Raw genomic sequence first — 13672 nt, forward strand, 5'->3', positions numbered from 1 at the left:
GTTGCTCCGCGGCATGTGGGATCTTCCCGGACCAGGGCTCGAACCCATGTCCCCTGCACTGGCCACCACTGTGCCACAGGGAAGCCGTCTCGTGTCCTTTTTAGACTTCCCAAGGTCCGAAGGCATGACTTTTCAGTGAATTCCAAAATTTCATTTGGTTCATCTCAGAGTCCTGGCTGAATACTGTCATAGGTTGAAACAGGCAAGCACCTGCAGCCTATTTGGCTAGCAGAAGTCACCGCAAGCATGTTCCTAATTTTATCAACTCAAGCACCGAGACTTTCATGCTGTACCCCTGGAAAAGATCCTGAAAATCCTTAACCCTCAGAGTCAACTTCACCAAAGCTAGGACCCACAACTCCGGTTTGCTCCCTGGGCTCTTTATACAGGCTCGGAGGTCAAATAAATGCATCCTATTCCATAAACTGCAACATGTGTGTGGAGTCATGTGAATTTGGTTGTGTAAAAAAGGCGACCGTTTCAGAATTCAGTCACTACTTTGCCAGTGAGAAGAACTACGTTAGAGGAAGTAGACACCTGAGGACAGCCTGACACCTCCTCCAAGAACTGCCTTAAAATCTGAGGCCCAGGGACTTGCCTGGTGGCGCAGTGGTTAAGAATCTGCCTGCCAATGCAGGGGACATAGGTTCGAGCCCTGGTCCGGGAAGATCCCACATGCCGCGGAGAAACTAAGCCCGCGAGCCACAACTACTGAGCCCATGTGCCACAGCTACTGAAGCCCATGCGCTTAGAGCCCGTGCTCCACAAGAGAAGCCACCGCAAGGAAAAGCCCACGCACGGCAACGAAGAGTAGCCCCCACTTGCCGCAACTAGAGAAAGCCTGCGCGCAGCAACAAAGACCCAAGCAGCCAAAAATAAATAAATTTATTTTAAAAAAAAAGAGAGATGAGGGAGGAGGCCGTGGGGATAGAGCATTCTAAGAAGCGGGAACAGCCTGTGCAAAGGCCCTGAGGCAGGACCAAGCCTGGTTGATTCAAGGCATAGAAGACGAGGCCCCTGGGGCTGGAACAGAGCGGGGAGTGAAGAGAGGCGAGGGCAGGGAGGTGACAACCTTATATTTAGATCTGCCCTAGCCAACAGCTCAGATGGAGAAATGACACCCAGAGGCTGACATTTCCAGAGCTTGTCCTGCTTGCTCTCCCCTCCTGTCACTGCCCTTGTCCCCTGCCATCTCCCGATAGGTTAGCCTTGATCCAGCTGTGGCCCCATCACTCCTGCCAGGATCACGGTCAAAGCTGAGCCAAGAGGACTTCCCTGGCAGTCCAGTGGTTAAGACTCCGCGCTCCCAAAGCAGGGGGCACGGGTTCGAGCCCTGGTTGGGGAACTAAGATCCCGCATGTCGTGGGCAGCGCAGCCTTAAAAAAAAAAAAAAGTGCTGAGCCAGGGCCAAAGGGAGGTGCCCTTAGGTGCACCCATCCCCAATTTGGAGGGGGTCGGGGAACGGTCCTGGCCACAGTGTCTGGGCTCAACAGAGCCACTGATCTAGGTGCCGGCACCCAAGTGTCCGAATCCCCTCTGTGAAGCCTTTGAAACTGGAGGGGTTTGGTGCATACCTGGATGAGTGGGGGTGGGGTGGGTGGGAAGGGTGAGCAGGCCCAGGTGACCAGGTCCTTGTCCACGGGGGTGGGGGGTGGGATGGGGAGGGATGCTGAGTCTTTTCTCCTACACCTGAAAAGGGAGTGACAGCAGGCTGGTGGAGGAGCCATCCTCAAAACACACCTGCTCTGGTTTTTGCTGCTCATCTTCAAGGCCCAGCCAGGCCCCTGCCTACCATCTCCTGTCACCTCCCTGAGAACATCCTGCCCCAACACCCAGCTCTGGGCTCTGCTCCTCCTCCTCCCTGGCCCCCTTCTCTGTCTCCATCAGCGCCCTCTCCCTGGCTACTTCCTTCCATTCCCTCCAGCCCCTCCAGGGAGCCTCCCAGGTCAGCTGAGCCCCCCACCACGTGCAGGAGGAAGGGGAGAAGCTTTGCCCACCAGGAAAGGGCTGGCCTTCTCTTCCTTCCTCTTGCCAGCCTCTTCTGCCTTCAGGGTGCACTGACCACTCCACACAGGGGACAACACACCAAAGCAACACCCCTGCAAACCACGCAGCAGTGGGGCCCAACAACCTTGCACCCCTCAAGCAAGGGCCCAACCAGGGTCTGCAGTTGTTGGATTGAGGGGCCCTGAGGACCCTCAGTCTCTTCCTCTGCCCCTCTCCCCACTATCCCCCTGGCTCACTCTGCTCCAGACACAGCGGCCTCTCGGTTATACCTCCAACATGCCAGGCCGGGTCGTGCCTCAGGACCTTTGCACATGCTAGTCCCTCTGCCTGAAATGCTCTTCCTCCAGATGTCCACCTGGCTGGCTCCTTCTCATCCTTCAGGTTTCTTCCCTCTCCCGGCTGCCCCCCTCCCAGAACGTCGGCTCCATCCATGAGGTGGGAGAGGGGGGCAGGCGGCAGGGAAGCTTGATTTTGTTCACTGCTAGTCCCCAGTGCCTCCCAGCACAGGTGCTTCATAAGTACGTGCTGAATGAATCAATGACAGGGTGGGAGGGAGCTGGGGCCAAGCACAGGGTAGCGGGGGGATCCTCAGGGGGTCTCTGGCAGGGGCCTGACCCCTCCTCGGATACAGTCATGGGGCCCTGAAGCAAAATATGGTTTGGGGAGCCTAGGAGGAAGTGGGGAGAGAGGTGAGAGCCTGCTGGTTTGGTGTGGAGAACTGGTGTGACAGGATCATATTAATTAACAAAGGTACAAAGGTCAGATTGAGGAAGGAGAAAGGTCTCCTCTATGTCAATCTGGTCAGAGCCAGGCTGGGTCTGAGGGGCCGATTCAAGGATAGCAAAAAGAAGCCCAGTCTGAACGGCTTGAGCATCGGGGAAGGAATGGCAACCAAATAAGGGAGTAAGACCCCTGCCATGGGGAGAAATTATTCGAGCAGGGGATTCAGAGACATGGCTGAGACTGACCTCATCTTCCAATTTGAAGCCCTTGCTCCCTTGGCTTCTGGTTTGCCACCCACTCCTGGTTTCTTTCCTTCCACCCTCTCTCCAATCCATCCCACCAGGGTGGGGATGTCTCCCAAGCTCTAGGCCCACCCCCACCTGGTCTCCACCTGGGTGTCTAGTAGCATCACAGTTTCCAGGTGCTGGGAAATAGACTGCTGACTTGCGCCTGAACCTGCTGCCCCGTCAGTGGCTACTCCATCCCCACCCCATCCTCAACTTCAAGTCTATCCGGGATCCACCCACTTCTCTCATCCACACCTCCACCTGGTCCAGCCTCATCAGGGTCTGGACCAGCGCAGTCACTCCCATGCTGATTTCCCGGCTCCTGCCTGCAGCTCCTCCCATGTATGCTGTGGTGCTTCCCCTCCACATCCTTGTTCACCGGTCTCTCTGCCCATGAACTCTTAAAAATCCTTAGTAACCTGGCAGATGGTCACCTCCTACAGGAAGGCTTCCTCCACCCTTCCAGAGGCTGAATCAGGTCCCTTCTCTGGGCTCCCCCTGCTTCCACCCGGACATCCCCTCTGCTTTCCCAGGTGCTTATTACCAGCCGGACACCTCTCAGGTGATGACTGCTATTATTCCCATGTTATAGGTAAAGAAATTGAACCAGGAGGTGAAGTCACTAGCCTGCGAGCACTACATTCAAACTGGCAGGACAAGGTCAGAGGCAGCTTCCAGACAGCCGGAAAGGGGAAAGCCTGTGGTACCCAGATAAGAGAGGAGCGTGCCCCCTGGTGCCTGCTTTCCTGTGGGCATCCCAGGGGTGGTGGGAGGAGTGAGCCCTAGCCAGCTCCCCACAGCCAACTACACTCATCCCAGCGGCTCATGTGCCCAGTGACCACTTCACGCCAGGCGCTGGGCCAACTGAACACTTTACACGCCTAACTCACTCAGTCTGCAGACTGTGGGTTCTGGAGGTGGACGCACTTATGCCTTCCTCCCATTTCTCAGAGCAGGAAATGGAGGCTCACCGGGCCCAGAACTCCCACCAGTGCAGCAGCCCTCCTCCATCCCCCGAGGCGTAAGGCTGCCGCTGGGATTGGCCAAGCCCTTTCCTATTTCATAGCCGAGATTTCCATTGATCAGAACAACACTCCCAGATACAGGTACTATTGACCCATTTTATAGATGGGCAAACTGAAGTCCAGAAAACTTTCTCTGGGGCCCCAAGGCCAATTCAATGACCAAGGCTCCCAGCTGGGAGTAGGTGAGCTGGGAGGGCAGGCAAGGAAGGTCCCAACTGCCTCCTCCCTGCAGCCTGGCTGGGCCTGCAGGGACCCAGCTGCGCTGAGTGAGGCTCCGGGCACTCCCACCACTGCCAAGTTTATTCACAGCAGCTCCTTCTGGAAGGGGGCTGAGTTGAGGCTAGGGACTCGGGGTTGGGGTGGGGGGCTTCAAAGACAACCCTACTCTCCAGAATTTCTATTTCAGGTGGCCCCATACAACAGATCCAGGTTGCCCCCTTGCACTCAGTCACGTTGGACTTGGCCTGGGTTCAGAGTCAGGTCCTCAGGCACCTTCCCCCTCAGGTGGTATCTCACAGGTTCTGGAAATCGGACTCAGTCACAACAGCTTCACACCCTCAGATCTGTTTCTCCCTCAGTTTTCCTATCCTTCCACACTCCCAGCTGCCGGTGCCAGAAATCTCTTCCATGCACTTTCCTTCCTGCCCCACTTCTGAGCAGGCAGGGAATGCAGGCAATGTTCTTCTGACAAAAAAAACCCCAAATTCACCCACTTTCCATCCCCCCCTTCCTGTCGGGTCCAAACCAGCAGCCTCCTCCAGGGTCTCCTCCGGTCTCTTTTGGCCACAGCAGCTGCTGGGTCTTCGTAAGACACAAGTGGACCCGGTCACTCACTTTGTTCTAAGCCTCCGTGGTCCCCACAGACTTGAGAACGGAATCCACATCCTCCTCGTTATCTTCGTGGCCCGAGGGCCAACCTCTTCTCACCTCGGATCCCCGGCTCACCACTGCACTTCAGCCATGCTGGCCTCTTTTCCGCTCGGCAAACACACCAGTCTGGGCCCTGCCTCAGAATCTTTTGCTGTTTTCTGGGCCTAAAAACTCCTCGCTGGCTGGTCCCCTCAGGCCCGGATGACACCTTCTCCGAGAATGCCTCCCTGACCCTAACCCATCTCCCAAATGTGTTGTCTTCCCCGCACTTAGCATGGCTGGAATGATCTGTGTCTGTTTCCGCGGGTCCCAACCGTCTACGCGGCCGGGCTGCGGGCTCCGAGGCCAGGGCCCCGGCTGCATCCCCAGACCTGGCACGTCGGTGGCACCCCGTAGGTATGGATTCTCTGGTGACGGACCGACACCCCCCGTCGCGCTCCTCGCGTTCACACATCCGGATTCCCCCGCGTCACCGTGCTAGGCTCGTCCCCACTCCGGCCCGCCCGTTACGCAGCCGCGTCCTCGGGCGCTCGCGGCGCCCGGGTCCTCGGGGGAGCTGGGCTCTATCGGGAAGGCGGCCCGGGCCTGGGACCAGATGGGAAGCCCCGAGAGGCCGTCCCGGGCGAGTTGATGGGGCACTGCATGCGTCTGGGGGCCGCCGCGGGCGCCATGGCCTTGGAGGCGGGCCCGGAGCTCTCCGCGAGAGTGGCGTTCCGGTCCGCGTTCGGGGCGCGGGGGGTTCGCTTACCTGGGGTCTCAGGCGGCCGGGCGCACCGGGGGCCGGCGGCGGGGCGGGGGACACCGCGCCTGGCGCAGATGCAGAGGAGAAGGAGACGCGTACTGCCCGCACGACGCAGGCGGACTCTGCTCCGGGCACCGCCTCGGCCGGGGGCGGGGAAGCAGTCTTTAGGGGAGCGCCGGGCGGGATCGGGGGCGGGGCCTGGAGGGCGGGGCCGGGGCGGGGACCGGTTGAGCCCTGCTGGGCGCGGGGTCCTCCGGAGCTCGGCCCCTTCCGTGCGACTAGGCCGCTTCCTGGACCCCCTCCCTGCACCACAGGGCCCCGCCTCCAGCCCCGGCCCCGCCTCCAGCCCCGCCCCGCCCCGCCCCGAGGCGTGCCTTGGAGGAATCCAGCCGCAGGTTTCTTGCTTGTGCTTTATCTCTTGCCTTTGAACCTAGCACCATCCGCTGAGCGCTCAGTCAGCCCGGGTTTCTCTTCCGTTCGCTGCAGATCCTCCCCAGCCCCCTCCCGGGTGCCCTCTTCTGGCGCGGCTCTGATCCATCCGCGCATCTGCCAACACACCACGGACGCCCTGATCCGTCTGAGCGCACCGCTGGGCGTTGTGGCGGAGGCCCGGACACCGCCCCAGGCCTCAGAGGCCACCCCCGGTGCCCCAAGTCTGGGGACCTGTCTCAGCTTTCAGGTCAAGCTGGTCCAATTCGTGGTTCATGGGTCCAACCGCAGAGTTGGGAACCCAAGGCACCACCCTGGGAGTTGGGAAGCGTGGAGGGCAGCTGGGCAAAGGCTGCGGTTCGGTGGGGGGCAGGGGTCAGGCTGCAGAGCTGGGAAGATAAGGCTGGGAGATAGGCCGGAGTGGGTGGTGGCGAAGCCCCAGGCTCCCTCTGGTCGGGTGGAACAGAAGGTGATTCCAGCGCACAGGGGCGGGGAGTCTGGGCGAGGCCTGAATGCAGGACAATCCCGCATCAGGCAGAGGTGGTCTGTGGGCACCTGAGCGGCACCTAAGGGACTCGTGGCCCAGCTGTCGCCAGTTGAAGGGAAGGGGGTTCCAGAGCCGCTGGCCAACCCCACGTCGTCTGGGCAAGTGGCTTCAACTTTGGACAATGTCTCTCCCTGAAGCAGACCCAGGACAAGGTGGGGGAAGCCCGGGCTTTTTTTGGCTAGGCAAGTTGCTTCACATCTCTGAGATCTGATTTTCACACGTAGAAAGAGGGAGGGCAGCAGAGACCTCTGCTGCAAGTGTGGATGAAGCTGTCCGTCTTGATCCAGTTTCCCAGTGTTTGCACTTGCTGTTCCCTTTGCTGGGCTATTCTTTCTCTTTTCAAATGTGTGCGTCCTTCTCCCTCAGCTCTCAGTCTGGCCCTCAGAACCCCTCTGTCCTCATTCACCCTTTTATTTTCTTCCCGGCCCTCCAGGAGCTCCTTTGCACATAGGGAAAAGGCAAACGATAAAGCCTCTTTTCTCAGCGTTGTGACTAGGGCTGTGGTATACGGCGCCTTGCACCTGGGGGTGCTCAGAACGTGGCAGCCATTTGGATTAATAGTGACACCAGAGACATGGTGGAATGGGGTGGTCCAGACCCCAGAGGAGAAGCAGGAGATTCCTGGAGATGTGGAGGGGAGGTCCTCAGTAGAGGATTTGGGTGGGCCGGGGTCAGGGAGAGATTTCAGGTGGGAGGTACTGCATGGGCAAAGTGGGGAGGCTGGAGGAAGGGCTCAGCCTGGCAGGAAGAGATGCAGGCTGAACCTTCTGCAGATGGGCTGCTTCTTGGCTACTCCATGCCCTTCTGTCCCCACCCCCCAGCCCACTCCATCTGTGAGCATGGAGTGTTCAGGGCAGGCTTCCAGGAGGAGGTGACATCTGTAACCTGAGAGATGAGTGGGTGGGGGATTTAGCTGAGTTAGGGTGCAACGGTGAGTGACGAGAGGACAGTGGGGCAGGACCAGTCACTAAAGGCCCTCCAGGGTTCTCTGGGGAGAGACACAATCAGATTTAAAATGAGACGGCAGTAGGAGTGGCTGGGTTCTCGTCTGGGAGTTGCAGACAGGAGTGAAGGGAGGAACTCTGGAGGGATTTAGTGGTAAAATCGCCAGGGTTTGTGGGAATCAGAGGAGCCAGGGCCTGGTTGTTGGGAGTGGGGAGATGGAGCCATTTCTAAGCTGGTGAGTCCAATGTAGGGTGTCTGGGTGGTGGGAAGGGAGGGACCCTAGGGAGGCAGGGGGAGCTCCTTGCCTCCTCCTCCCCTCCACACCTTCATACCCTCTGTGCTTGAGTGCGGGACAGGAAAGTAGGACTGGGGAGGCTGATAAGCCCTGATCCAGGTAATAAGCTGAGGGCTTCTTTGTCCCTTCTGCACCCCCTAGTCAGATGTCTGGTCCCAAGCACGTTGGCCTTTTCCAGACCCCGGGGCCATCATGACCAGGACTGGAGGCTGGACCCTGGACCTTGGATGATGGGCCCTGTGCTAGGTGGAATAATGACGCCCACACATCCTAACCCCTGGAACCTGTGAATATGTGACCTTACAAGGCAAAAGGCACTTTGCATGTGTGATTAAGTTAAGGATCTGGAGATGGGGGGATTATCCAATGTCATCACAAGGGTCTTTATAAGAGAGAGGGAGGAGAGTTAGAGAGAGAGAGATTGGAAGATGCTATACTGTTGATTTTGAACATGGATGATGGGACCACGAGCCAAGGGATGCAGGCAGCCTCTAGAAACTGGAAAAGGCCAGGAAACAGATTCTCGCCAAGAGCTTCCAGAAGGAATCCAGCCCTGCTGACACCTTGATTTTAGCGCAGTGAGACCCATTTTTGTTCTGGCCTCCAGAACTATCAGGTAAAATGTGTATTGTTTTAAGCCACCATGTTGTGATGATTTGTTACTGTAGCAATAGGAGACTCAGACAGAGCCCCAAACTCCCATCCAGAGACCTGCTGGCACCGTCAGACCCCCTCCTATCTTGACACAGTTTCCAAATCAGCATCCTGAGAACCCATCCAGGTCAGACTCGCAACCCCTGCTATGTGTCCCCATCACCCACTCCTGGCGACCCTTTGCCCCCTCTAGTGGTCTCAGGGGCAGCTGCTCCCCTGTTCTGGTGGGGCAGGGACTGAAGTCCCAGATGTCTCTCTGTCTCTCACTGCCTCTCCGTGCCCTGGAGTGTCCACCTTAGTGACTCTCACTCCAGCCCCCCACACTGGGCAGGTGTCTGCTGTCCGAGGCCCGTGGCTGACTGTCATCCCAGGCCCAGCCTTTGCCCATCAAGGTTCCTGCCCTCAATGAGGGGGCTTCTCTCCCTGAGGACAGAGGCCCTCAATTCAGGCAGCTCTGAGCCCACATTTGTGCTGTGTGACCTCGGGTATATGACACAGCCTCTCTGAGCCCCGTGGCATCCTCTTCTATGGAATGGAAGATAACCAGGCCAACTGGGGTAGGGGGATCCTACGGGGACCACTCTCCCCATATCGCCCCCCATTCCAAATGGCTTGAGTCAGGGCTGGGGGAGGGGATGGGATGGGGGAGGATGGGGGACAGGAGAGGCCTTTGCACTGGCTGTTCCCTCTGCTGAAATACTCTTCCTGTTTGTCCATGTGGCTCCCTTGGTTCTTAATCAAACCCACCCTGTGCCACCTAGAACAGGGCCCGGCATACAGTGGTGCTTCATAAATGTTCATTAAAGGCAGAGAGGATGGAGGGAGGCAAGGCAAGAAGTGGAATTTGCCTGAGAAAGGCTTAGAAAGAGCGCTTGCTGGGCCTGTGCCTGTCTGGATGTGTCTGTGTGTCTCTATGTCCATCGAAATCTCTGTGTGTTTCTCTGTGTTTCCTTGTGTATCTGGGAGTGTATGTGTATGTCTGTCTCTGTGCATCTCTGTGTATTTGTCTGGGTGTGTCTCTAGGTGTGTGTGTGTCCATCTGTGTGTCAGTCCATCTTTGGGGGTGTCTGTGTGTCCATTGTCTGTCTAGGTTTCTGGGGGTGCCTGTGTACATGCATCTGAGCATGGACAGACCGCAGCCTTAGCTTCCTCTGCCCAGCAGGTGCTGGATCTCACCCTCTTTCCCCCCGCAGAACAGCGTCCAACTCCTCTCTAATCCTGCTGCTTCCCCTCTACCCCCACCGCAGTGCCCTCCTGGCTCCATGCCTGTGTCCTCACCTGCCCAGAGTAGGTGCTCAGAGCAGCCAGCTTCCCTCCGCCACCGGTCTGGCCCTCTCAGCTCCCGGGGCCCCGGGCTAAGCGGTTTGAGTTCCACGGCCAGGTTGATGCCAGGCGCTGTGCTGAGAGGTTTACAGAAATGAACCTATGCAGCCCTGTCTGTGAAGCAAGTGCAGTGAATATTCCCATTTCACAGATGAGGACTCAAGCCCAGAGGGGTACAGGAAGCTGCCCAAGGCCACACAGCCGCGGGGAGGAGTTGTCTTGGAAGCCAGCTCCTTCAGATCTCTTATTCTCTATCAGCTTTCTTTCCCTTTGCTGGGTGGGTGAGGGCACAGAGGACCCTCATCTTCCTTCACTCAGACTCTCCACTCACCCATCCCCCAGGGCTGGTTCTCTCCTTCCCCCTTCATCTCTGTCCCCGGGGAGGTCAGGGCTGGCCTGGCCCGCTGTCGGTGAGACAAGGGAAAGGACCCCCGTACCTACTGCGTGTGCACCTCTCACCGCTCACCCTTACCTTCCCGCTCACAGGAAGCCCTGGTTACTGACTCCTGCCTGGTGCTCCAACACCCTGAGAGCATCCGAGAAGCTTGCCATTTCCCCTCATCCTCACCTGCATGCCCGCAAGGTCTGTGCGATTCAGCAAATAAAAACCCCTGAGCCCTGAGGTACTGGGATCAACCACCTGGTGCCTGGACTCAAATCAGGATGGTCCCGAGCAAAACGTGATGGTTGATCATCCTCCTGGGAGAGGAGATGATTTGCCCGCGGTGACATAGCCAGGATGGGAGCCCTCATGCCGATACCCACCGATCGAAGACACCATTCCCCTCTCAGATTTGATTAGGAGGAACTTGGGAGTCCTATTTTATTTTATTTCATTTATTTTTTGGCTGCGCCACTCGGCTTGCGGGATCCCGAGCAGGGATCGAACTCGGGCCCTCGGCAGTGAGAGCATGGAGCCCTAACCACTGGACCGCCAGGGGATTCCCAGGAGTACTATTTTAAAAGCGTTTTTCAAATAGGAGATGACAATCTCTGATTAAAACGTTTTCCCTTTGGAACTGTAAATATCTACCATTCAAAAGCTGCCGAAGGCTTTCCTATGACAGTCACATTTCTCCCACCATGTCTGTCTCCCAGGCCCCCAGCGGCTCAGTTCATGGGTTCAGCTTCCTGAAAGAGTCTCTGTGTAGAAACGAACATCTTCTTTTCTTTTCTTTCTTTATTTTGAAAGAATAACTTGCACCTTATTCATTCTTTTGCATCTTGATATTTTAAAATGGAGGTTAAAATAGACGTAACATAAAATTTACCGTTTTAACCACTTTGAGTGTCCAGTTCAGTGGCATTAAGCGCATTTACTTTGTTGTACAAGCATCCCCACCATCCATCTCCAGAACTTTTCATCTTCCCAAACTGAAACTCTGTCCCCATTAAGCACTCTCCCCCTCCCCCTCCCCCAGCCCCTGGCCCCCACCATGTACTTCCTGTCTCTATGGATCTGACTCCTCTAGGGACCTCCTAGAGGTGGAATCAGACAGTATTTGTCCTTTGGTGTCTGGCTTACTTCACTGAGCATCATGTTCTCAAGGTTCATCCAGGCTGTTCCATTGCATGGATGGACCACATTTTGTTTATCCATTCATCTGTTGATGGACACTGGGGATGCTTCCACCTTTTGGCTGTTGTAAAGTATGCTGCTATGAACATGGGTGTACAACTATCTCATTCAGTTCCTGCTTTCAATTCCTTTGGGTATAGACCCAGAAGAGGAATTATTGGCTCACATGGTAATTCTATGTGAACTTTTTGAGGCACCTGAATCTTGTTTTTTAATTTAATACTTTTAGGAGTACTTTGATATCAATACATAAAGAAGTCTCTTTTTTGCTGTTGTTTTTGTTTTTTGGAAAGGGGGAGTGAGTGTTTTGTTTTTATTATTATTATGTAACAGCTTTAGAGATATAATTCACATGCTATCCAATTCCTCAATTTACACTCTTCAAGTCAAGGGTTTTTACTGTAGCCACAGAGTTGGGCAGCTATCACCACCATGTTTTTTTTAAGGGAACAAGTCCCCTATCCATGGACAAAAAGTTTGCTTCTAATCGAAGTAACGGTGTAATGAGTAACCTGGTGCAGAGGTGATGATGAGTCAGGGTGAGTAGATCATCATAAACTCCTAGAAGTAGAATTGCTAGTCAGGGCATGTGGGAGGGTAGAATTTTGACAGCTGTTGCAGCAAGGCTCCCACCCTCCACAATGGCAGCACTATCTGACTTAGCTAATCTGAGAGGTTAAAAATCTTGTAGTTCTAATTTGCATTTTTATTATTTGGGGTGAGGCTGAGCATCTTCTCAGTCTTTAAAAGGTGGATCTCTATATTCTTTTCCTGGAAAAAATTTTTTTCTTTAGTTTTGTTTTGTTTTAGTTAGAGAGGCTTTAAAACTTATGATAAAATACACCTAGAAACTCTTTTTAATATTAAGGAAATTACTTATTCTCTGATATGAGCTGTAATATCCACACTCACCCCAGTTGCATTTTTAAAAATTTACTTTATTGAAATATAGTTGATTTACAATGTTGTATTAATTTCTGCTTTACAGCAAAGTGATTCATTATACATATATATACATTCTTTTTCATATTCTTTTCCATTATGGTGTATCACAGGATATTGAATATAGTTCCCTGTGCTATACAGTAGGACCTTGTTGTTTATCCATCCTGTATATAATAGTTTGCATCTGCTAATCCCAAACTCCCAATCCATCCCTCCCCACCGCCTTGGAAATCACAAGTCTATTCTCTATGTCTGTGAGTCTGTTTCTGTTTCATAGATATGTTCATTTGTGTCATATTTTAGATTCCACATATAAGTGATATCATATGGTATTTGTCTTTCTCTGTCTGACTTACTTCACTTAGTATGAGAATCTCTAGGTCCATCCATGTTGCGGCAAATGGCATTATCTCATTCTCTTTTATGGCTGAGTAGCATTCTATTATAAATATATCTGTACCCCCCCCCAGTTGTATTTTTACCTTGTTTATAATGTTTTCTCCCCACAAGTCTATTTGGATTTTAGGAAGTTGGGCTTATCCACCTTTTTCTTTTGCGGTTTTTATGTTTAATTTATTTTTCTTAGAAAGGCCTTACAGGGAATTCCCTGCAGTCCAGTGGTTAGGACTCGGCACTTTCACTGCCAAGGACCCGGGTTCAATCCCTGGTCGGGGAACTAAGATCCCACATGCCTCGCAGCACAGCCAAAAAAAAAAAAAAAGGCCTTACCTACTCTCAAATTATTATTTTTAAAAAGTCCCCATGTGTTTTCTTCGTAGTGCTTTTTTTTTTTTCTTAATTAATTAATTAATTTATTTTTGGCGGTGTTGGGTCTTCGTTGCTGCGTGTGGGCCTTCTCTGGTTGCGACGAGCGGGGGCTACCCTTGGTTGCGGTGTGCGGGCTTCTCATTGCGGTGGCTTCTCTTGTTGCAGAGCACGGGCTCTAGGCACGCAGGCTTCAGTAGTTGTGGCACGTGGGCTCAGTAGTTGTGGCTCGTGGGCTCTCGAGTGCAGGCTCAGTAGTTGTGGTGCATGAGCTTAGTTGCTCCATGGCACGTAAGATCTTCCCGGACCAGGGTTCGAACCCGTGTCCCCTGCATTGGCAGGCGGATTCTTAACCACTGCGCCACCAGGGAAGCCCCGTAGTGCTTTTATGATCTGATTTTCCCCATGTAAAACTTTGATCCATCAGGAATTTATGTTGAGGTGTGGTGTGAAGTAGGGATCCAGGTTTGTGTTCCCAGCTGTCCCAAGAGCACTTGCATCATCCATCTTTTTAGATGCAGTTTTGGGGAGATCCC

At 54.4% G+C, this 13672-nt stretch overlaps 1 protein-coding gene across 2 annotated transcripts in view; it reads right to left on the reverse strand.

The window, feature by feature from the left end:
* The window catches only part of CERS4 (ceramide synthase 4), a 32529-nt gene extending 26571 nt beyond the window's left edge, over positions 1-5958 (reverse strand). For both annotated transcript variants that reach the window (XM_061188804.1, XM_061188803.1), the window contains exon 1: positions 5661-5958. The gene's annotated coding sequence lies outside the window, so the exon portion shown is untranslated. The remainder of the gene's footprint in view (positions 1-5660) is intronic.
* Between the last annotated feature and the right edge of the window lie 7714 nt (positions 5959-13672).

Source organism: Eubalaena glacialis, chromosome 4 (assembly GCF_028564815.1).
Source record: "Eubalaena glacialis isolate mEubGla1 chromosome 4, mEubGla1.1.hap2.+ XY, whole genome shotgun sequence".
In the NCBI taxonomy this organism is placed as follows: domain Eukaryota; kingdom Metazoa; phylum Chordata; class Mammalia; order Artiodactyla; family Balaenidae; genus Eubalaena; species Eubalaena glacialis.